We start from the raw sequence: 24,596 nt of genomic DNA, 5'->3' as shown, positions 1-24,596 counted from the left end.
ATGCACCGAGATCCCTTGGAGCCCAGGGAAGTAGTGGAAAGATCCCCAGCACAGAACACCAGGAGGGCCCACACTTGCATCCCAGAGCTGAGAGCGCCTCTTTCTGGAAACCTGGTTCCTTACTGAGCAGGGAGCAAGCGGTCCTATCTGGATGAAAGTGCAGTGTGAGGAGAGCTTGATGAAGGTGGCACGTGTTCCACCTAATCCATTCCCTGATACCCGTGCCCACGGCAGCACTAAGCAAAGGGATCTGATTCCCTTTAATACTTTCTTCGGAAAAAGAGCAAATCTTAAACCCTGGGGGTGGGCGAGGAGTGGGAAGGACAAGAGTTAGGACTCATCTCCTCCATGAAGCCCTCCAAGCCTCTCTAGCCCTAGGGTCCTTCCCCTGGACTCCACAGAGAGTTGTTCTCTGCTCCCTCCCTCATGCGGCTGCACCCACAAGCCCATCAGCTACTTCACCTTAATTAGGTCCAAAGGTGCCCCAAGCATCAGGAGAGAGGGTAGATGTTCACCCAGGGGGCTGGTAACTATGGCACTGTGACAAGAACTGGCTCTAGAGTCAAGACCCCTATTTCTGTCACTGGTCATCTTTATAAGGCAGGGGACAATGGCCCCTTCCACATTCGATTATTGTGAAGATCACATGGAGTAATCCATGTCTAGTGCCTATCACAACATCAGACACAAAGTGATCTTCGGCTGATGGCACCTGCTGCTCTCACCACTTGGAGTGCATAAAGTAGGAATCCATGGCCACCCTACTCAGAGCCTTTAGTGCTTGTGAACAGCGCAATTGAATTCATTAGAGAAAGCTTGTGGAAAAATGGAGTTAAAAGACCAGTTTGTTTTTGTACAAAATGATTTTGAGATCCATGCCTAATTTTTTATAATACACATTTTCCATGAACTTCTTGAAGACCTGTGGAGATCTCAAAAATTCTTTACACTCAAATAAATATATCTTTTAATTCCATTTACCATGAAGTTTCTGAAGTGCCTTCATGTAGACAACGCACATGGTCTGCATGCAAATCAGCCTCTGATACTGGATCACCCCAGAAAATAAGATCACTTTCCCTTCCAGGTCTGAATTTTGGTTGGAGCCAAGCCGGATAACCAAACCAGACCTCCAGAGCAAGAAGGAAGGCTCATTCATGTAGACTAGTCCACTCTTTCTTTTCTTCTCCCTTTTTTTATTTATTTGAAAGTCAGATTTAGAGAGAAGGAGAGGCAGAGGCAGAGAGAGCTATTTTCCATTCACTGGTTCACTTCCCAAATGACTGGAACAGCCAGGACTGGGCCAGGTAGAAGCCAAATGCCAAGAGCTTCATCCAGGTCTCTCATGTGGCTGCAGGGTCCCAAGGGCTCAGGCTAACTTCCGCTGCTTTCACAGGCTCATTAGCATGGAGCTGTATCAGAAGTGGAGAAGCTGGGACTCAAACAAGTGCCCATGTGGGAACATTTTTGCTGGCACAAAAATATAGACTATTGGCTGATGATAAAGGAAGACAATATAATGTTAAAACCAGATTATAACAGCTGAAGGGTGATTTGAAAGAAAAAAAGCTTAGACTCCAAGTGCTGGGCATAGGGAGATAAGGATTGATGAGAAGTCGTAGGAATATTCCTCACATTAGCAACAAGTGTTGTGTTCACATGCAGGAAAGGGATAGGAGCTGTCCGGGGTGCTGACAGCAGCTGTCTATAGCCTCAGTGCCCAGAGAGCCTGGGGACAGAAGAGAGTCTAGATTCAGAAAAAGTGAAAGAATACAAAGTAATGAAATATAAAAACTCCTACCTTTGGTAGAATGGACCCTGTCCCATGCTGCACCAGAAATTGTCTCTATGCACAATGTGTCCAGGTCAGGTCATACCTGTTGTGAAGCAGACAGATGCCCTATGGGTGCCCTGCCCTACATGACCATATCAAGAACTTGGAGAAGTGGAGGGCCTATTTGAGGGCTCCCAGCAGGTCGGCTAGGGAGTCAGGAAGGCTGCTAATTCACAGTCCCTGGCACCCACAGTCCAGCACCTTAATGCCCCTTTCTTGGTCTGCTCTGTAGGCAGAGAAAGGAGGTTGGCTAGAGGGAGACAGCTGAGCAAGAAAAGAGCAGAGACAAGAAAGTAAATGCTCAGCGCTGGGAGTAGGGAGATGGGAGGGTAAGAAGGTAATCTGTGTTATTGCCAATGTGTCAGTCACAATTACTCACTAGCGAGAAAAGTAATAAAGTTACATTATTCACACATTACGTGGAACAAGCTATTCAATGCTGCTTTCCTCCAAGCCAAATATTGTGATAATTTTAGAGATCATAACTTAATTGAACAGTGAATTAATAATCTCATGTGTGGACATTTTCCTTTTTGTGTGTGTGAACCAAAAAGCCCGAGGTTTTCTTCCCATTCTCAGGGCCACACAGTAGTCAGTAAGTGAAGCTAAACCCACACACATTTCTCACCTCAGGGCAAGACCCACGGGGGCAATTCTTTCTATATCTAGGGGTTCTTTAGCCCAGAATATGAGCTCGGCTGAGATAAATCCATCAGCCATTGCTTTACATCAGTGGTTCTCAATGTGTGTGGTCCCCAGAACAGCAGCCTCAGCCTCACCTTGGGAATTTACAGATTCTCAGTCCCCACCCAGACTTCCTGAATCAAAAACTTTGGAAGTGGGGCCCAGCAATCTGTGTGACAGCCTTCCAAGTGGTGCTGGTGCCAAATAAAATTTAAGAAACCCCACTTTGTATGGTGTAGATGACCTGACATCCCGGAGGAAGGGGGTTCAGGGAGTCTGAGAAGCCATGCCTTCCCACAGCTGGCTCAAAATCAGAAAGCAGTGATGAGTAGAGCCTGATGCACACAGACCGTGGCACCAGGAGTCAAGGATCCAGGTTTTTAAAAAACTTCCCCACCTGGGACAGGTTCATGATCTCACTGAGCCTGTTCATCTGCAAAATAAGAACAACAATTCCTGGCTCTTTGCAAAATTGTTGAGGAGATAGCATAAGCTAATGGATTTGAAAGTGCTTTGAAAACTACCAAGTGCTAACAAAAGTGAGGGACTGTTATTATGTCTATACAGGAGAAGGTGGTGACAGCCTGGCATGTACTCCCTTCTGCCTCGGATGCAGATCATCTCAGGGTGAATTGGTTATGCCTGCTTGCACTCTCCTCCCCCTCAGGGTCTCCTTTCCTCATCTCTCTCCATTTCTTTCCCCCACATACAGTTCCCCCTGCTCTGAGAAGAGCCAATGCCAAGTGTGGCTTATGGCAGGAGGAGATGGAGCCTGCTCAGGATCTTGTAATTCTACATGTGAGTTACTTAAAGATGCCTGTGAGCAAGCGCATGGTGCTAAGGTTTAAACTCTAGGTACTAGTGCTTCCAACACCAGCACCAACATTTACCAGCTGTGTGACTCTCGGCAAGCCCCTTAGTCACTCTTCACCTCAGTTTCCTCGTGTGTAAAGTGGCAACAACAATAGAACACACCTGCTAGAGATCCGTGAGGATGAAATGAGATGACGTTGGCAAATTCAGGCAGCTTGGCATTGTTCAATCAATGGTATAATGAATGAATGAGTGAATACTACTGATGAGACAGACAACTGAGTGAAGATGAAGTAGCTCCTGCGTCACTGTGTGTGAGAAGGTAGAACTGGCTCCTATCTTGGGCAGGGGATGGAAGCTGACATGTTGGGCAGGACATGTCCAGAAGAATGTGCCTGCCTCTGCTACAGGCCAGGGAGGGTGAGAAAGGGTGGAGAGGGAGGGAGAGTGAGAAAGAAGATAGAGTATGTGGAGGAGCGATCAGGTCTACGGTGCAGCTGTGTCAGTCCAAGAGGGCCACTCTTGGGACTCTCATGGGTCCCTCATGAGACCCTCACCATGGGTGGTATCATTAATGGGAGTCCAGCACCATGTGGCATTGAGAACACCAAGCCAAACATTAGTAGAAGGTCCAATCAGGAGTGAAAGATGAGCTCCCTGGCTGGGAGTGTGGAATGTTTCTAACAGTTTGGGACCTTGGAACATTATTCAGACACATTAGCCTGCTAAGCAAAGATCAGAAACCCAGCTCAGGAAGTGGCTGCAGGCACAGCAGGGACACAAATAAGGATAAATAAGAGCCTGGGAGCCTGAGTGGCAGACTCTACTTCAATGACATCTTTCCTAGCCCAAGGTCAAGGTCTCACTCATTTCCCCCACAAGATGCTCAAAAGCAGGTCTTCATAGTGAACAGGGAGCAAATAGCCAAAGAGGTAAGGAAAAAAAGAGGGAGATGTCCCCATCAGTCACCAGAGTACCTGCTGCACATATTTGCTATATATTGTTTGGCAACAGCACGCCCCTTAAATTCAGGTGAAATGGCTCAACTCAGTGACTTGAGCTATAGAATGAGAGATGAGCACCATAGCTCAGAAAAAAATATTTTGGAAAGGAATGAGCCCTCACTGCTCCTCACTCCACTCTGCACCCAGAGAGGGTTTCTAGTCCACCCTGCACAGACCTCTGGGTAAATCCAAAGTCTGACATTGATTCCTGAGAGGCAAACTCACTTAGCACTTTCCCAAACCCAACACATCTATGTGGAGACAGGGACCTTTATCACCCACAAGACTACCTCTGTTCCACATCAAAGCTGGGCTCCCAAGGAGCTACCTGAAGCCAGTAGGACCCCGGTGTTCATGTGCCTGGAAGAAAACAGGTGGTTTTCAAGATCCTAGCAGAAATTACACAGCATACTTGAATCGGGTCATCTGAAAGTGTTTCATCTTAGGATTGTGTAAAGGGTTGTGTTCAGGAGGTAACAGTGCAGCGCCCTAGGCTAGAAGAGTGGTAGCCCTCACCCCGCAGGCCCATAGTGATGAAGGAAAGGTGGATAACAGAACCAGAAAGGAGAGTTTCTTTCAGAGAAGCAGCCTAGCCAGGGACTGTGAACCTCATTGAGAGACACAACCAGACCCAAGATGATCCCACAGAGAAAGATCCAGAGGAGTAAACAGTCCAGTCTTTCCTCCCAATGTCTTGCCAAGGCCTCCACATTGGCCAGACCCAATGTCAAACAAAGATGTCTCCTGATGGAATCCTTACAGCTCAGACCCCTGATGCAGGGCAGGGGCTCGTGGATCTGGCAGAGCAGAGTCATCCTCAGGGAATGTCGTACAAAGCCTCTCACAGCTGCTCCAAGAGGCCTCTTGGAAAGGAAAGTTCATGAAAGGCCCAAGGAACACCCCTTTGGCCCACATGTCTCTCAGCTGGTCCCCCCAGCCTTCACCACAGGAAGTTCATGAGGCTGGCAGCTGCCACTCATCATGAGCCCTCTTGGAACCCCACTGTGCTTCCTGGGGTTTGGACATCTGCTGGGAGTGGGCAGCACAGTCCTGGTCCGCCTCCATCCACATGTGACACCTCCTGCCAACCCCCCCCCCACAGAGTGTGCCCTGACTAGAGCCCCCCCCCCCAAATCCCCCCGAGAAGAGCAGTGTGGTCAGCAGAAATATGAGACTCACTCCATGCGTGCAAGCCTGGCCCAGAGCGAAGACCTGTGCAACCTTGAGGGTGGAGTGAAGAATACAACTAAAAAGACAGAAGCATTTTAATGAGAATCTTCAGCCAGCATTTCATGGCCAGCCTTCATTGGAATGTGCCCTCTAACTGCTCATTATCAAAGATTTACAAATCATGTGGGACAGGTGTCTCTGCCGGGCTGGGAAATTCTGCCTCCTTGTTGCTGCCAGAGGCTTCCACACATCTGCAACTGCTCAGACTTTACCCAGCATGGACCCTGTACAGGAGCAGCACACCTGGAGGGGGCAGTAGAGACGAGGGACTGGCTCCAGACAGCAGGCTGCACGTCAGGAAATCTAACTGAAGAAATGGGAGCTCTTGGCTCTTCTCTCCTGCTCTCTGCTCTCTCCTGCTCACTCTCTCTTCTCTCATCTCTCTGTTCTCTCCTCGCTAGCTCCTCTCCTCTCTGTCTCTCTCTTACGCTCCCCTTCTCTCCCTATTTCCCTCTTCACCCCTTCCCTCCGGTCTGCTGGATTTTCCCCAATAAACCCTTTCCCTTAAAAAAAAAAAAAAGAAGAAGAAGAAGAAGAAATGGGAAAAGGAGAGATAGGTGTGCTCAGCTGAGTTCAGGCAGAGAGAAGGGCAGCCAAGTGTCCATTCTCTGCCAGAACGAAGAGGAAACAGATATGCACTGCCCCCAAGAGAAACAGTGGTCAGAGCTCAGGAGAAGGCCAGTGGAAATGCTGACAATAGGACAAGCTGTGGGAAGAAACTGGGAGGTCACCCACCATGGTTATGAGAGCTCTGAGGGTGGAGTATACTGCTTTTCCTGCTCAACAGTTATCAGCTGCCTACTGGGTGCTCCAAGTCTAGCTGTTGGAGTGGAGCTGGGCTAGGGCATGTCCAGGCAGGCACAGCAACCCCGGGCAATGCCCCCCAGCAGAAGAAGGAGAGTACTTCCTTAGGGGTGGTCTTGTGTCCCTTCTCACCAAGAGGTGGGGCTAGGCTGGGCCCCTGAGGAGCAAGGGTGTTTGGGCAGAAGTAGAGGGCAGAGAATAGGTGATACGCAGAGTGATGTATGATGTGTAAGGGAAGCAGGTGGGAAGCCCTGGAAGCAAGGAGCAGACATGCTCAGAGAAACATCACAGAACCAGTCTTGCCTGAGCAAAGAACTCTGCCTGATAGCCTCCAGTCAGAACCATGCCCTGGCCTTAGTTCTTTGGTACTTAGAGATTTTATCACTCAGAAGAGAACGCGCTATTTTCTCCATAGACCCAGTCCACAAGCCTCGGAGGTGGGTTGGGACGGGGTCACACCTGTAATCAATGAGGATTGAACCCAGTGAGAGAGAACAAGGAGGTGGTTCCTGACTCCTGGGCTGTTATCCAGCTGCACCGGAACTCATCCCAACCTCCCGCTACAACAAGAAGAAGGGGAGGCCCATGACGCTCAGAGCCGAGACTTCTGCTGGGCCCGTGAGTACTCTGGAGCATCTGACATCACTGTAATCCTGCCGGCAACCCCCCACAAAGAACATTCCTCGCCTTCCTCCTACCAGTGCCATCTCCATTCTCTCGAGCTAATGAGGCAGCAGGCCTCACGCAGGGTCCCAGTGACAGCTGCTCAGAGCATGTTTACCGAAGCCCACCACTGGACCTGACAAGATGTGTTAATTAGGAGATGATGTAGCGTGGTAGGACACAACGGCCGCATGGCAACCCGACTGGCAGTGTCAGTCACCGTGGAGCCAGGGAGGCTGCCGTGACACTCTTAATTAAGGAGAAGTTTGTCCCATCGCCAGGGGACAGCCCCAGACTTAGTGAAGACAGCACCACTGTTTGTCCCAGCAAGGCCACCCTTGAGCCTACCTTAGCCATAAGGTTTGGCTACAGAGCTGACCATGGCAACACCAGCAAGATGGCCAGACTTCACCATGGCTCTCAAGGCCCTTCACAGCCTGCTTCCAGCCTGCTTCTCTGAACACAGCTCCCCGGCCATCCCCAGCGCCATGCCTGACCTATCCCAAACAGGCCCAGTCGTGCTTCTGTGCCATGCTCCTTCAGTTCCTCAGCCTGAAATTCGCCTCGTTCTGATGTGGAACACGACGAAGCATGAAAGTTTCTGCTCCAATGCTGCGTTCTTCTGAAAGCTTCAACTCAGTCCTCCACATGTGCATACGAAGATTCAAAATTGGGATTGCTCTTATCAACAGGCTGCTGGGTACCGGGATGGCCATGCCAGGGCCACTCATTAAAATACTGAAGTGTTTTCAGACTGGCTGGGCTGTAGCCACGGTTCCAAGCACCTTCACCCAACCTGCATCTCCTACTCTCCCCAGACCCTCCTCCCAGACCCCCAGCACAGTCTAGCAATGAATGGGCAGCTAATGCTTGGCACACAGGGGACCTAGGACTCTGCCTAGCCCTGTGGTCTGTATGTATTCTCATGCCCTGCCAGTTACTGAATATTTGAATGTCAGTGCTGCTCATCATTCTGACTCCATCCAATGGAGACCATTTTCTCCATTGAAACATCAGACTCTGTCTCCCAAGTGGGTGCTTGGCTACACAGATGCTCAGGGCAGCTATTTCCTAGGCACACATACCCAGCCCCATAGATTGCCCCCCAAGATCCCCACCATACAGCCGAGGAGAGATACTTTCTGTCTCCCAGTCTCAATCTACCAGGGCCCCCAGAGAGACTATAAGAAGCGTGTATCTCACAGGGCCAATGTGATAGCTCCTATTCCCAATAGTTTCTGATCCCACAATCCATGCAGTGACTAAGCATACAGAGTGCACCTACTCTGTGTCAAGAAGTGGGCTACCAAAACTAAAAAGGCACATTCCCGACCACAGAGATTCAAATTCCAGTAGAAGATAGACCAGAAAACAAATGAATGCAGTATAGTAGAAGGCTATTATGCTAAAGGTAGAATCAAGGGATGTGCAATGTCCTGTGTGATCTCAGACCAGAAACTTCTCAAAGCTCCACCCAGGAGAGGCAGGAAGGACTCCTGGGGCAGAAGGTTGAGCTGGCTCTTAAAGGACGGGCAGATCCCGGGAATCCCGTGTACAAAACAGAGGATAAAAGGGCTTGGGATGTCAGCAGTGTTCAGAGTGCTGGGAGCAGGAGAGGCCAGCACATTGCTGCAGGCCCCAGGGAGGAGAGGTGGGGGTGAGATTGTGAGTTTAACCTGTCAGCAGAAAGAGGCTGATGGAGGTCTTCATGCTAGGAAGTGACAAGATCGGATTTGTCTTGTAGCAAGATAATGTGAGTAGCAGCATGGAGAATGAATTGGAGTGTAGGAAAGATTGGGCAGCCTGCAGAATTTGACTGAAATGGGATTTGCTTGAGAGTAATTGATTCCTTACAATTACCAACCCTGAGATTTCTTACAGAGCCTTTTTGGAAGGAAATATTGCTTGTTTCGGGCCATATATTTCAAATGGTTTCCAGAGCCCCTATCTAAAGGTGACAGAGAACAGACCTCGAGAGGAAAACCTGAAGATTTGGATTCTAGCCTAGTCCATGACTACCTTGCCGTGTGACCTTGAGCGAGTCACTCTCTGAGGTTGGAATCTCACACTGACGTGGCCACATGCAAGGCCCGGGACAGGAGCTGTTAGCATCGGAGTAGATTCTCTGCCTCACTACCAGACATGTGCAGTGACCACACCATCCTCTGCATTATGGTCAGCCTGACCTCCCAGGGCCCAGCAAGCTTCCATGATGGGAGCTAGGGGTGGCTGTGCCTCCCACTGATCAGTGACCTTTGAGATGAGTGACAAGGGGATGCTGTCAATGGCTACCACTCTACCCCACCCCGGTTCCCACCACCCTCAGCTGCCTCCCCAAAGGCTGGGTCATTACCCAAGGGGCCCTTCCAGCAGCCCCACCCTCCAAGGTTGGCCTCCAGTCAAGCATCTTGAGGTCGCCCTGCATTACATCATGACAGATGTTATTGATGCTTGGGAATTACTCAGCCCTTTGAAAAATCACAGCCACAATATTTGTCTCCATTAACATCCATGGCAGCACTTCAGTGAATCAATAGGATACTTAATGCTGAATTACACGACGTGCCCAGGCAGCCTGCCTCTGCCAAGCTTAATCCGTCAGGTGGATAACCTGGGAGAGTGTTCACAGCCCGCTCTGGAGGCACCCGGAAGGGGAAGGGGAGACTAGGCTTTTTACTTGAGAGTACACATGCATTTGTTTATCTGCTAGAAATGAACCAGTAATTCTTGCTTTTCCAATTATAATTTCACTTTAAGCATCTGATGGTGCTTTCCTCATTTTTCTGATAGAAGTGATTCACGATTCATGTTCAAAGACAGACCCTGGGTTTTGCTTTTTTTTTCTTCCTAGTGGAAATCAGAGAAGAAAAGAATAATCTGTTTAGGGAAAAGAACAGATGTGCCCAGCTGCACAAGCTCATCCCCATGCTATGACCCTCCCATCGTTCATCCTGGCTTCCCAGCCCAGGTGTCCTGGTGCTCCATTCCCATTGATTTGACCCAAAATGCCATTTTCCTTGTTAGTGGCCTGACCTGTCCTCCAGGGATCTCAAAGCACTAAATCAACATCCATCACCAGCCAAGATGGCCCTCCCAGGCCACAGATAGAATGGCAGCTGCTGCAGGGGAGGCGGGGACTGGCTCTTGGGCTCTCCTCTTCTGAGCTGCTATGCCTATGTCCTACGTTCTGACCAGTTCAAGCATTGTTTGTTGAATTTAGAGAACTATCACTTTATCTGTGGGATAAAATGCCTACCAGCCAGCCCCTTCTAAACTGGGGGATGGGGTAGGACATACTACCGTTATTGTTGGGTTCAGCAGAGGGCCCCAACACAGGGAAAGCAACTTTTCTGGCAGATTTGTTCATTTTCTTCAATACCAGATTTTCAACATATGTCTTTGTTTTCTACATTAATATTCATTCATTGGCTCGCTCACCTCCATCGGCTGCTCCATTGCTTTCTTTTAAGAAAGCAGAAGGGATGCCCTGCACATAGCCTGGCCCTGACGGCAGGGACTCTCTTGCCCTCCTAGCCCACCCATCAACTGTTACCCCTTCCACCTTCCTGCTGGCTCACTGTCCTGCTTTCCTCTTCCATCACTTGGGATTCATACGGATGCTTCTCTGGTCACTCCAATGGCTATAAAATCTCATCAGCACGTCAAGCAGCCAACATCATAGACACCACCACAGTTCTTTCCTTCAAAGAGCTTGGGATCCCAGTGAAGGAGCAGTGATCTGACGAGAGTGTGTGGAGGGGACAGGCAGAAATGGGGAGGCGCAGGAGAAATCCCTTAGTCCTTTCACTCATAACCTGGGTTGAGATCGCTTGCTGCTCTAAAGGCTGATCCCCAGGGCTTGTCTACGTGGCTTCCCTTCCTCATGCCACATCAACAGATCTTCCACTCAACGCAGGTGTGTTTGAGAGAGGGAGACAGGACAAAGGTGTTCCCTAGGGGTTGTGGCTCTGTCACCTAATGACAAATGATTGCCTATTTCTGTTTTCTTATCTCGAAAAGACAGCCAAAGGTTATTGGGAAAATTAAATGAGACAGTTAGTGGGTAGTGCTTTTGTCAATGATGAATACGATTTACACATGTAATTAGGAAAGAACCAGGACAGTTAGAGTCTGAATGCCTGGATTTGAATTCTGGAGCCACCACTCACGAGCTGAGTCACCTTCGGCAAAATATTGAATCCCCTGATGCCTCAGTTTCCTTGTTGTAAAATGGAATTGATGTAACACCTGCCTTATGAGCTCTATTGTAAGAATGTAGAGAATTAATGTAGAAAAAAAGACTCAATGTAGGATAGTGTAATTACCACAATAAAAAGTACAGTCAGCACTTACAAAGTGTAGCTCTCATGATTTTTTTCCCCTTTTAGAATCTGAGCTCCGGATAGTGAAGAATTCCATCTCCCCTACCGTGTGATGAAGTGTACATTTAGGGCATGGGGACAGTATGAGAGGGCAGCATCTTGCTGTGGTCCCGGGTACTCATGGCTACTGCTTGGAGGGGCTGTCACCAGCTGCCCTTCTTCCCCTGAATCGGCTGCAGCTTTGCCCACAAGCAAGAAGCACCCTGACTCTCATCCCCTCCAGAGTCCCAAGACCTTTGTCCAGAGATTAGGGATGCAAGTCCAACTTGCAATCAAATATGTCCCTGTTTCTAACATTTAGAAGGCACCTTGAAACACAGTGTTAGGACACCACCCAGGGAACCTGGTGGTTAAGACGCCACATCCCACATTGGAGTACCGGGACTGATTCCCAGTGCAGTTCTGCCTCCTGGCTCCAGCTTCCCAGTGGCAGTAGCTCAAGGAACTGACTTCCTGCTGCACATATAGGAGAGCTTGGTTGAGTTCCTGACTCCTGGTCCTGGTTCTGCCCAGTTCAGTCCATTGGGGGCATTTGGGGAATGAGCCAGCAGATGGTAGCTCTCTCTTGTCTCAGCCTCTCAAATAGATAAATTCTAAAAAGAATAAAAAACAGCACCCAAAAGTACAAAAATTTTCTCTAAGAACATCAAGGTCTCCACTGGCTGATTTAGCAAATGAGCTGTTATTGCATGCAAAGTGCTTCATAGATAGAGAGCCACATATCTCAAGAGAGATAAGCCACCATAGCAGAAGGGTGACCTCAGTGTAATCTCAGATACCTCCTCTAATCTGTGATGAAGCCCCCTTACCACACCCAGCACCTCAACTTCCCAGAAATAAAACCAGCAACAGCCACAGAGACCACCATATCTCTCCCCCACCAACCTCAACGCTATTAGCAGTGCAGACTGACCATGTTGGCATCCATGTTGGACAAGTTCATTATCTTCAGAAGATCTGAGAAACCTCATGATGTATCTGAGTTTATATAGCACATTAAGGCTAGAATTTAGTGCAAAGCAGTAAAACAAATCTAAAAATATAAGGTTATATAGTAAAATCAATAGGGATTATTAGGAGCAAAGTGTTCTATCTGAAGCAATAAAGCCTTGGAAATCCAAGAAAACAATGTTCTTGTAAAACCATAGTAAATGACTATGATTTAATCACTTTGTGAATAACTTGGTGTTTCGATGGGTTTTACAGTTCCATGGTTTAAAAAAAAAAAAGCATATTTAGGATTTATCCAAGATAGTTCTTATAAAGAGTGTATCCACAAGTAGTTTCATTTTGACAGTTTGTGCTTTTAAAAAATATTATTTTTTCTACATGGATCTACTTGTTAAGCCTCTCACACGCTTTGAAGATATCACCTACCACTAGGTCACAGGATAGGAAAGGACTTATGAATTCCTAGAGGAGCTTGATTTTTTTTAAAGATTTATTTATTTATTTTAAAGGCAGAATTAGAGAGAGCGATCTTCCAACCACTTGTTCACTCCCCAAGTAGCCGCAATAGCCAGGACTAGGCTGGGCAGAAGTCAGGAACCAGGAGGTTCATCCTTGTCTTGCATGTGGGTGCAAAGGCCCAAGCACCCAGGCCATCTTCTGCTGCTTTCCCAGGCACATTAGCAGAGAGTTGAATCAGAAGTGGAACAACCAGGATGCGAACTGGCACCCATATGGGATGCAGGCAGTGGCTTAGCCCACTGTGCCACAGTGCTGGCCCCAAGAAACTTGATTTTGCTATTTTTCCTTTAGTGGGGTACTAATTGTAAGACATCCAAATGCTGGTCTAGAAAATAGGAAGCCATTTTGCTTGAAGTTCTTATCACCTATTTAAATAACCCAAATCAAAGGGGACCCCCCAGCCCCCACTCTCAGAGCTGCTCTGAATAGTCAAATGAAGATTAATCTCTTGATTTAAGTAGCTACATCTTAGCAGTAATTAACACGTACATCAAATCCTTTTTTCCCTTTGATATGATATGGTACTAGAATTTAAACCCTGATGAAGGTGCCAAAATTAACTGCAATGGGAAATGAATAATAATTCTCTGAAGATGACTCTGTCCTGTGCATTGGCTCATATGCAAGTTCTTATGCAAGCCAGGCCTGTGCCCTGCTTTAAAGTAGTCCACCTGCCAGGCACAGAGACCAGTTCCAGAGAAGGAAAGGAAAGGAGAGGAAGGCCTCTGCTCCTACACCCATTCCTCTTCCTCTTCTCATCCTGCCAGCTTGGGCACAGCCTTCCTCACTTGCCTGTATTCTAAGAAGAAAGAAGTTGCTTCCCTAGGTTTGAATGATTTATAAGAAGCTATAGAACAAATGTAAAGTAGGGTATGAGGCAGGAAGAAGAGATCAAGAGATAGGTAAAGGCATTTGAGACAGGCAGAAGCCGGTGAATGTGAACCCAGAGAGGAAACTATCCGTAGCTTCTTCGAGGGATGTAATGCCTGGGCTCAGAGTCCCAGGGCAATGGCTTTTAAGGGTGAGGGTCTGTTTGAGACTTGCACGAGTCTGCATGTTCCTAGAAATGCATGCATTACACAGACATGCGCTCTCGCTCGCTCTCTCTCTCTCTCTCAACATACACACACGACTGTGTATAGGAATGGGGAGGGGTAAACTCTTCCCTGGACCCAGGAACCCCACTCTAAGAATCCCTGCTAATGCTCTTCCTTCATGGATCCCAAGCTGGACAAGGCATGTTTGATACTGTGTGCCACATTTTAATAATGAGATAGGTAAGCAAGAGATCGGTCAGTGAAGAATGACCAAGATGATAGATCTAGACTACATCTAGCATCTAAAATCCAAAGCTCAGTTGAAAGAACAGAGGAAGCTGAGAAAGAGCTAAAAGGAAAAATGATCTAGCCAATTAGAAAAACCTGAAGAAGGGAGTAAGAAGTGTTATTGTTTTCTGTTTGGTTTGGCTTTGGGTGCAAGGGTCATTGCTACAAGAATCAGGTTTGACCAGTAGGAGGGAAAAGGCACCCACAGTTAGCAGTGCCTCCTGGGATCCAGTCTCCACATAGCAACCTTTTAAAAATATGAATCAGATTATGTCACTTTCCCATTCAAAGCCAGCTGACGGCATCCCACCGCACTGAGGAGGAGCTCCACAGCCCCCCCTGTGGCAGGTGGGCCCTGCACCATCTGGCTTCCGCCCTCCTCCCTGAGCTCATCGCCTCCTCTCCTCCCCTAGTTGGTTGTACTCCAGGCTGTTGGCCTTATTTATTGTGCCAAACTTAGTCTCGCCTCAAAGCCTAGTCACTTCCTGCTTCCTCTGCCTTAAATGCTCTCCCCCCGGGTCTTTGCAAGGTGTGTTCCTCCTGTCCTTTAGGTCTCAGTCCAGTCACTGCCAATTTAGCAAGATCTTCCCTGCATGTTCAGCTGGACCTGGGCCCCTACCCAGACACTCTCCGCTGCTCTCTTTCATTCTTCAGTTCGTTTATCATCACCTCAGACTCCTGTCTATTTCCTTTCTTTATTTTCTAGTGCTTATTTCCCCCAACTAGAAATCAGGATCCCTGAAAGCCAGGCCCTTGTTTGCCTTCCCAGCTTCTAGAATATTCTCTGACACATAGTAGACATGTATTAAATATTCCTTAGGTGAACAAATGAAAGATCAAACAGTGGAAGTGCTGCCCCGTGGAGCAATTAAGGAGTCTTCCATCAATACAGGTGGGTTAATCAAATCACAGCCTGTATCAGCGCTGTTCCGGGAAGGCTCTTTGCATTAAGTAGGTAAGGTGAGCTGAACTCAGGTTCTCAGCTCTGAGGTTTGCATATTCATAGCCTCATATTGCTTCTGAAGTCCAAGAACCATGGGTTCAAATCTTAGTTTTGCTTCTTATACATGATACTTCAAAAAGCTTATGGAAAAAAAGTATTAAAAGATAAGTTAATTTTGATGTAAAGCCTATTAGAAATCCATGCATAGTTTTTTCATAATACACATTTTCCACAAAATTTTTGAAGACCCTTGCTATGCATGGATTTAATTTTTTACACCAAACATAACCTAATCTTTTAATTCCATTTTCCATAAGCTTTCTGAAAGATTCTTACATAGGATGGGAATCTGGACAAATCAGTTAACATCCCTAGATCTCAGTTTTGTCATATGAGAAAATGGGAATAAAAATGCCTGTCTTGTAAGTTATAAGGAATGCTCATGGTTATGAAGATAATATGTGCAACGAACCTAATGCAGAGCCAAGGACCTTACAGAGACTCAGCGTATGGCAGTACAGTTACACATTCCTAATTTGCTCACCACCCACCAGCCTTTGATAAGAAGGCTGATTTACTGGCAATCTTCAAGCAAGAAGACTAGTTAGAGGATTTTTTTTATTTTTCTAAAAAAAATAGTTTGCCTCTTCAAAGTCTTTTCAAAAACAGATAAGTGTACATTCTGAAAAGCAGAAATCAAAACGAGTGTCCAGCTTTGAACTTCACTCTACCTGTGCCCTGGGAATAGCCTTGAACTTCTCCGAAGTGAATCTGGTGATCCTCATCTCTCTTCCCTGCACCCAGAGATCTGTGAGAGGAGGGGTTGTGTGTCTGCGTAGGCTGCTGTCTTATTTCCTGGGCATGTCTACCCACCAAATCCATGTGTGTTTAGTGACAGGAGCACCTTTCCAACTTGCAAGTGTGCAGCCCTTCCTGTTGTGTGGGTCGGGTCTGCAACCCCGACCAGGCCAAGTAGGAGGACCTCCAAGGACCCGAGGCCTCCCCTAGAATTCACTCAGCCCTCCAGCAAAGCTCTGTGTGCCTGGGAAAGCAACCCCCCAAGTCGCTGGCTCCAGCCCAGCCTAATGGCAGATTGGAAGACAGTGTGATGTAGGGACAGGAACACAAGTCTGTGAGTCACATTTAGGTAAGACTTGCTTGCTTGAGTCTCTAATTTCATCTTCAAAGCACCTGTGAGTGGGGTGGGCATTTAGCCTAGCAGTCAGGATGCCCACGTCCCACATGGAAATTCCAGGGTCCCATCCCCACTTCTGGTTCCTGACTTCAGCTTCCCATCAATGCAGACCCTGCGAGGCAGAAATAGTAGCCCAGAGACTGGGTCCCTGCCACCCCTGAGGGACACCTGGATTGAGTTCCTTGCTCCCAGCTTTGGCCTTGACCCAGCCCCAGTTGGGATGAATCAATGACTAGAAATGCTATGTGGTATGTATCCCTCTGTCTCTCAAATAAATATAAATCTAATTTAAAAACCTTCGAGTCTCAGTTTTCTCATCTGTAAATTGGAAATCCTATCACCTACCCACTATGATCATTATGAACAATAAATGAGGATTTTTTTAAAGATTTTATTTATTTACTTGAGAGGCAGAGTTAGAGAGAGAGGGAGAGACGGAGAAAGGTCTCACACAGGTTCGCTCCCCAAATGGCCTCAATGACCAGAGCTGAGTCCATCCGAAGCCAGGAGCCTTGAGCTTCTTCAGGGTCTCCCACGCTGGTGCAGGGACCTAGCACTTGGACCCTAGTGGAGAACTGGATTGGAAGAGGAGCAGCAGGACATAGCGCCCATATGGGATGCCGGCACCGCAGGCAGCGGCTTAGCCCACTGCGTCACAGCGCTGGCCCTGGGGAATGTATTTAAAGTGCCTGATTCACAAATGTCTGCTCCTTTCTCTGTGCAGACCATTCCCACCCAGGCTCTCCAGAGAAAGGGTTTCCTGATTCCTACCCTGTTTAGTAGAAGGGCCCTCACTGCATCTGACTTAATCCCCTCTTTTGGTTAAGGCTCACTTTGGGCTGCGATTAGGGAGAACGACACCAGCTTTCAAGCAGCACACCCCACAGGAAACCAGGAATCACCATGCCCCTAACTCTCCCACCCTCTCTTCCTTTCCCTGGCCCTGCCCACCCCATTGTAGCCCCTCTCCTGTCCATTCTCCCAAGCTCCTCTCAGCTCTCCACTAATTGGCAAGGCCATCTCAGTAATGTTATTTCTGCACTTGTAGCTATGCCGTCACTTTGATGAAAGCTTTCCTGTGAGCACCGGCTCCTTCCCCAGCCGCGTCCAGCCCTCTGCCGTGTGCCCTGAGCAGGGTGGTAACGTGATCAGTGTCTGTGTGGGATGAACAGGGGTGCTAACACAATGTTTCGTGGCCACAGCAGTCATGCATCCCCCTAGTCCCTACATGTGCACACCCAAGACCTCTCTCTCCATCCTATCACCAGAGGCATACAAAGGAGTCTGCTCTCCAGACATGGCACCATGGATGCTTACTGAGACGTGCAAGCAGGTGGCAGAGGAGGCCACAAGCCTATTACATGGAGATGACCACACCTGCCATAGAGCAGGGCCACCCCAGAGCCTGCGTAGCCCAGGGCAGGGAGGCTGCACCTCAGCATCAGGCCAGCACCTTGCTAGGGCTGGAGCTTGGAGTAGGAAGCTGACAGGCACAGTGCTTGGGGGACCTGGGACTTTAAAAATGTACTTATCCTCTGGCTACATGGTCATCTGGGGCTGTTCTTGCTCTGCTGTACTCATGGCCTTGCAAAAGGTTGTCCCCCTTCAACTTGAGTGACTCCAGAGTTGAAGGGCCCCTCTGTCTCCTCATACGGCCCAGCCAGGGCCCAGACAGGCAGGGGAGTACAGTGGTTAAGGACACAGGTTTTCAAGTCAGGCAGGCCCACATTCACATCCAGCCTCTGGGACCTGCCGGCTGTGGTTTTTGCACATTCTTTATCCGCCCTGAGCTCTGGTTCTCTTAACTTACAGAGTGCGGCAATAAATACGGAGACCTCCTAAAGCGAGGGAAGAGTTAAAAGAGAAAAGGCAATAAAAGAGCTTTGCATAGTGGGCATTAATGGCAGTCATTAATAACCACAGAAATGATAAACATGCCTTGAAGAGTGTGGCCGGGACTGGATTAGGTGCTGAGAAGACAGATTTGAGAGATATGGTCTCAATGTAGAGGAGAGGGTCAGGAAAGCAGGTGCTGAGACGGAGGTAGGCACAGGGAATAGCACAGCTTGACGTTACAGCGATGCTTCCTGTACAAAGATGCACCACAATCCGCCTCGCTGACTCTACCCACTGGCCTGAGTTCAGCCCCCTGGAGCATCTAAACTCACTCCAATCCCTCTTCCACATGACAGCCTTCCAGCCTCTTGGAGATGGCAAATCATGTCCCCCTCCATCTCCTCTTTTCTCTAAACAGTTCCAGCTCCACTTGAAAAATAATAAGCCTGCCTTATCTTTCTACATGCCTTTCTCTAAGGAACAAAAGCTATTTTAGCAGCCCCAGCTCATCCGTCTTCTCAGCACCACGGGCCCACAAAGAAGAGAAGATACACCTGCCCCAACCCAGGCCTGATATCGAGAGAAATTCAATTCCATTCAGGGTCTCCCCAGACGTCCCTCCCACCCCCGCCCCGAGACACCTCAAACCCCAGCACAGAATCACATGCCACAAGCTATGGCCCACAAATCTGCAAACACCTCTCTCCAGCCTGGCTTAGTGAGATGTCACTGCCCAGCTCATGGTGCCAGGCGACCGGAAATCCTGAGAAATACTTGCAATCACGTGGACCGGGGGGTGCTGGGCTCTGGTGTCATAGCTGAGTCACCTGGGCCGTGTTTAATAAAGACACTAATGCCCAGGCCCTTCCACCCACGCCATGAGAAGTCCTGATTTCATTGATCCGGAGGCCTGGTCATCAATATGGCTCTCAGAGCTCTCCAGTGTTCTCATGCGCAGCCAGGAATCAAACCCATCCATCTCAGCACATTTCCTTTTGCACTTGAGAGAACAGCCCCAAGAGGAGACATGATTTGGCCAAGTTCACAAAACTAGAGGGGAAAACAGGATTATCACTCTTGTCTTCTGACTTCTGATCCAGTATCATTTTCACTAGACTATTTGGAAATTCGCATCTGAGTTCAAACTGGAATCTAAGGTGTACGCCATTATCGCTATAGGGAACCCGACAGATAATAGTGCTAACTCTTTCAACTCCTAAATCCCCCGTTAACCTTTCTCCGCCTTTCTAGAACTTCTCAAGTCATCACCCCTGTCCCCTGTCCTAAAACATAGTGTCAAAATACCAGCCACAAAGGGAGACTTTCAGTTTCCAGCCAAAAGAATTACACAGCAGAGAACCTCATCATAAATCAAAAGCCAAAAGCAATTCTTAAAACCAAATTAAGGTCCTGGGCATTCAGCAGTGCCTCTTTAGAAATCAAACTCGTCAGGTTCACTCCCCTGCTAGATAAAGGCTGTGGGAGAGGAGGGGGAAGACAGTAACAGTATTAAAATTCCAGAAATGGAATCTGAAATAAATAAGTGATATCTTTTGGCCAAGGTAATGCAAGGGTTTTAGTTCCCAATGTGATGGAGCTACTTTACATTTTAATAAATGCACATTGAGAAAATAATATTATTGCGCTGATATTGGGAGATTATTTGTGAACATAAAATATTAGAACTTGTCAGGAAGGCATTTATTTTATTTTTCCCTCTTTCTCTACTGCAATATTCTTTTACCTAATAGAAGATGATTGCAAAAATAATTATATCACACAGTGGCCAACACATACAAAATAAATGGGAAAAAATGAAGGTTATCTGGCGTTGGATGGGAAACATGAGAAAGGGGAAGCGGGTATCAAAGCAGGGGAGGTAATTGCACATCAATCAGATGATTACAGAGTGGGTGGAAAAAATTAAGCCGACTGATTGGCTGCTGAATGTTCCAATCCCAGATGGAAATCAGAACATGGGTCGGAACTCATTAGTCAAATTATCCATTTCCTATATCCATGTGGAAAAGCCAAAAATGTAAATGGAGTTCTGTACTGGAGAAAATAATCTAACCTTAAAATGCTGCTGTGTGTGAACCTGTAGCCAAGGAACATCAGGACCCGGCGCCGGCTCCTGGCGCCCGGTGGGTCCTTGAAATGCTGAGTATTCACACGTAGCCATTCATCTGGACAGAGACCCCCATGTTTTTTAATATGCTTCCAAAGGAGTTCTTGACCAAAGATAAATAAAAATTAGAAATGAAGAGCCCCTAAATGGGCCTACCTCCTTCGTTTACAAAACAAAATTTAAAGTGACCCCAGAAAACAGTAGGCCAGTCCTGCAAAAAAATCAAACACAGAGAACATCTACTCACAAGATGCTCATAGCAGCGTCATCTGTAATAGCCAAAAAGTAGGAACAACTCAAATGGCAACTGAACAGTGAGTAAGCAAACAAAATGTGGTCTATCCATACACTGGAATAGTGTAAGTGTCGGTGCTTGCAACGGCATAGGTGAATCTTGAAAGCACTGTGCTGGTTGCAAGCAGACAGACACAGAGGCCACATAGTATATGATCACACTGATATGAAATATCCAGAAAGGGCAAATCCACAGACACAGGACAGGGAAGCATGATTGCTGACCAGGAGAGAGAAGTGGGCAGTGACTAACAATGGGTACAGGGCTTATGGGGGGGGGGGGGTGATGAAATGTTCTAGAATTCCATAGTGGCTGTGGTTGCAAATATACTTAAAGCCACTGAACTATATGCTTTAAAAGGGCAAATTTCATGTTAGGTGAACTGTATGTCATTTTTTAAATGAGTGTACTTAAAGAAAACACTATCTCCAAGAATTAACAATTTCATGAGACAGTAGTGGAGCTGGATAATAAGAAAGCATAATGAGCACAAGTACAAGATGAGAAAATTCATCCAAACTGATGCCACACGATTTTTTTTTTTTTTTTTTTTTTTTTTTTTTTGGTAAAGCAGTGAGACAGAGACAGACCCAGGGAGAGAGATCTTCCATCAGCTAACTCAGTCCCCAAATGTTTACAACAGCCAGGACTGAGCCAGGCCAAAGCCAGGAGCCCAGAACTCAATTTTCCCACGTAGGTGTCAATGACCCAGGTACTGGAGTCCTGCATGGGAAGAAAAGTTGGAGCTGCAATGAACAAGTCTGTGAACACAGTAAACACAGATGCCTGAGTAAGCCGACCAAAACCACACTCCAAATTCAAAAGAAGCCTCGTTCTACAAAAGAAGGTACCTCAAAAGGTATTAGAAGCTGGAGGGAAAGTCACAAGGGGAGACAGTGGCTATGACAGTAATGGTAATAACAGCTGGTATTTGTTGAGCGCTGTCATCTCCTTCAATTTTCCCCACAACATTTTGCAGGAGGTCCTATTCTTACCCCTACTCTCAGACAAGGACTTCACCCCCTTGGTTAAAGAACTGGCTTGAGAGCACACGGCAAGGAAGCGCCAGATCTCGGCCCCATGCACCTGCCGCGTTAGCCACTGGGGCAATCTGCCATTCCTGGAGAATTCTCATCATGGGGATCCTGGCTTTCAGATGGAGCTGGCTTTCTCTGGGGCGGGGCGGGGGGGGGGGGTGGAACTCTGCGTCTGGAAGTCCCAGAGCTACAGTGCTGAGGCCCAGGAAATTTTGGTCTGAGTTCCACTTGGGCTTCTGCTCAGACCTGCATGGATCTGGAAGCTGAGGCAGCTTCATTTGTCCCAGAAGGAAACTGCTCTAAGATGGAGAGCCCCGCCAGGGATCCTGGGGAAGGGTGGATTCCTCCAGCAAGCCCCTGCTCTCCCTGACCCCATCTGAAGCCCTCGTGCCTGAGGGGAAGAGGATACCCCTTCCAGATTCTCTAGGTGGCCCCGTCACCCCCTTTTAATTATAATACTGGAGCCTTGCATTTGTAGAGTGTTCTGCACCCCACAGAAAGATTATTCCCTTTGCAAATATTCCCACAAGACAATAGGTGGTGACCATCGTCCCATAGTGTCAGGCTGGGCCAGGCTTGTCTGTCGCCCAGTCTAAGTCGTTTACAACCTGGAGCCCTAGATGTTCATTTGCTAATAGGAAGCATTGCTTGGAATACTGTTAAACATTCATCCCACACCTCTTGTGCCATTCTCATTCTTTTGAAGTGAGATGCTGTGTCGTATAATGGTTAACAGCAAGGTTTTGGAGTCAGGTCAGACATAACTTGGCAACTGGGTGACTGACATTGGGCCAGGGGGTTTAACCTGCGTGAGCTCCAATTACTCATCTGTAAAATGGGACTAACAATAGTATCCTCCAACAACACTGGGCTGTTCTAAGGATTCATTAAAGCTACCTGTATAACATTCTCATCTCTATGCCTGTCACATAGTAAATATTCGATTAGTGTTCGCTGCTATTGTAATAATTAACTGGGAAAAATGATGTTCGCAGCAGGAAGGAGCTTGAACTACGAGTGGTTCTCAACCTTTACTGCATATTAGAATCACCTGGGGAGTTTAAACTCTCAAACTCAGGGGTGGGCATTCCAGCTAGGACACCTGTATCCTACATCCAAGTGCTCAGATTCAGCACGTGGTTCCCGCTTCTGAGTCCAGCTTCCTGCTAATGCAGGCCTGGGGAGGGGGTGGTGATGGCTCAAGTCCTGGGGTCCCTGCCACTCATGTGGGAAATCCAGATTGAGTCCCTGGCTCCTGGCATTGGCAATGAGCCATCCCTGGCCATTGCAGGTGTCTAGGGAGTGAACCAGCAGGTAGGAGTGCTCTACTTCTCTATGCCCATCTTTCTCTCCATCCCATAAATAAATAGTGATAGTGACAATAAGCCTAAAAGTTGTTCCCCCAAACCAGTTAAGTCAGCATCACTGGAGAGGGAGCCAGCTGCCAATATTTGCTCAAGCTCTCTCAGATAACTCCATTATGTAGCCAACATGGAGAGCCACTGGCTATTTCTAGGAATTATATACAAGGGGCATGCATCAGAGTTACCCCACAGAAGCGAGTTAAGTGCAGAGCTGCCCCTTACTCTTGTTTTAAACCCCCTTCCACCCCCATCTTCTCTCCTCACCACTTGCCTTTTACAAAGTCACTGTTGGCCCCAAAGTCACTTCACAAGGACTGGGGAAGGAACCGGTCCTCACACATGTCCCAAGGCAGGAATAACTCTCGCCAGTTAGCTGCAGTTGTGGCACTCAGGGTAGACAAAAGGAAATGATAAATAATAGATGGCACATAAACAGTGCCCAATTAACCCAGCCACCAGCCCCCCCCCCGGGGGGGGGACGGGGGGGGGGCATGCAGATCAGTCCAGTGGGCAAGAGGCGTGGTGGAAGCTGCCTGGGGCCGACAGGGAGAGGCCAGGAGCTTCCTCCTGCAGAAGCCACCCCTTCCCAGCAGGAGAGACACCCCCCACACACAAGCTGAGTGGGCACTCTGGGTTGCCAACTACAAGACCTGGTCTCCAGGTTAGATGCTTCCCGTTCTCCCAGAATACTAATTGCATTGCATTCTTCCTGGCCAGCACCCCTTGGGCCTCAATGATTCTAGTACTTACTAGGTCCAACCCACAGTGGCGCCAGTGTTGGTCAGACTCGGAATAAACCTTGTGGACAGCAGTACACCCTCCCCTCCAGCCCCAGGCAGTGTCTCTTTGCTGTTCCCTCTTCCTCCTCCTCCTCCTCCTCCCCCATCTCTGCACCAGAAGCACACCCCAGGCAGTCAGGCCCCAGGAAATGCACGTTACCTGTGCTGGTTACCAGTTTCAGGTGAGCCCAACACTCTGGCTCCGGCCCAAACCCCTGCCTCCCTCTGGATTGAATTCCCAGAGCCTGGGGACTACATAGCCAAGGTGAGAAGGGGTGGCTCCTGATGCAGCCCCAAGGCTTGGCGATGACTTAGCTCAGGTGATTACTGAGCTCCAAAGGTAGGAGCTGGGTGATTCAGGGAGCCAGGTGGGGAGGGGAGGGGAGAAGGGAGGAGAGTTCCTCGAACACCTGCCCGCCAACGCACTGGAGTAACGCCAGACAGCACCTCCCACAGACAGAGGAAGGGCACCAGGGGCTAAACGTAGTGGAAAAGCAAGGTTAGTGAATTTAATGAGGTGATCTTAGGCAGCTTAATTCGACTCGATAGCCTGGGGCTAGAGGAGGAGCCCCGTGCGGAAGTCAGAAGTCAGGTCTGCACTAATTAGATTTCACAAATGCCTTTGTTATTCAGCACTTCGTTCCAGCCCTGGGCCGGGCTGGCAGAGACTCCCTGTAGAAGCTTCTGAGACCACTCCCTTCACCTGCCTCGGTCAGTCAGGCCCAGTCCAGCACCACCTACCCTCACCACCCACGGCCCCCCTCCCTGCTCAGACTCCACCCCCTGCACCTGCTTCCTTGGGGTGGCCCA

General features: G+C 48.3%; 1 protein-coding gene and 1 long non-coding RNA gene across 5 annotated transcripts in view; one reads left to right on the top strand and one right to left on the bottom strand.

Moving 5' to 3' along the window:
* The window catches only part of KIRREL3 (kirre like nephrin family adhesion molecule 3), a 576,600-nt gene that overhangs the window by 382,954 nt on the left and 169,050 nt on the right, over window positions 1–24,596 (top strand). The gene's annotated exons all lie outside the window — the stretch shown is intronic.
* On the bottom strand, window positions 1,234–24,109 carry LOC149128596 (uncharacterized). The gene is made up of 3 exons (XR_016213377.1): window positions 23,947–24,109; window positions 1,802–1,877; window positions 1,234–1,495 (listed from the first exon to the last, which is right to left on the bottom strand). It is a non-coding gene; the product is annotated as an uncharacterized LOC149128596 (long non-coding RNA).

The sequence above is a fragment of the Oryctolagus cuniculus genome, chromosome 1 (assembly GCF_051225735.1).
Source record: "Oryctolagus cuniculus isolate XC-2025 breed Fujian yellow rabbit chromosome 1, ASM5122573v1, whole genome shotgun sequence".
Lineage (NCBI taxonomy): Eukaryota > Metazoa > Chordata > Mammalia > Lagomorpha > Leporidae > Oryctolagus > Oryctolagus cuniculus.
This window is presented reverse-complemented; position numbering and strand designations above follow the sequence as displayed.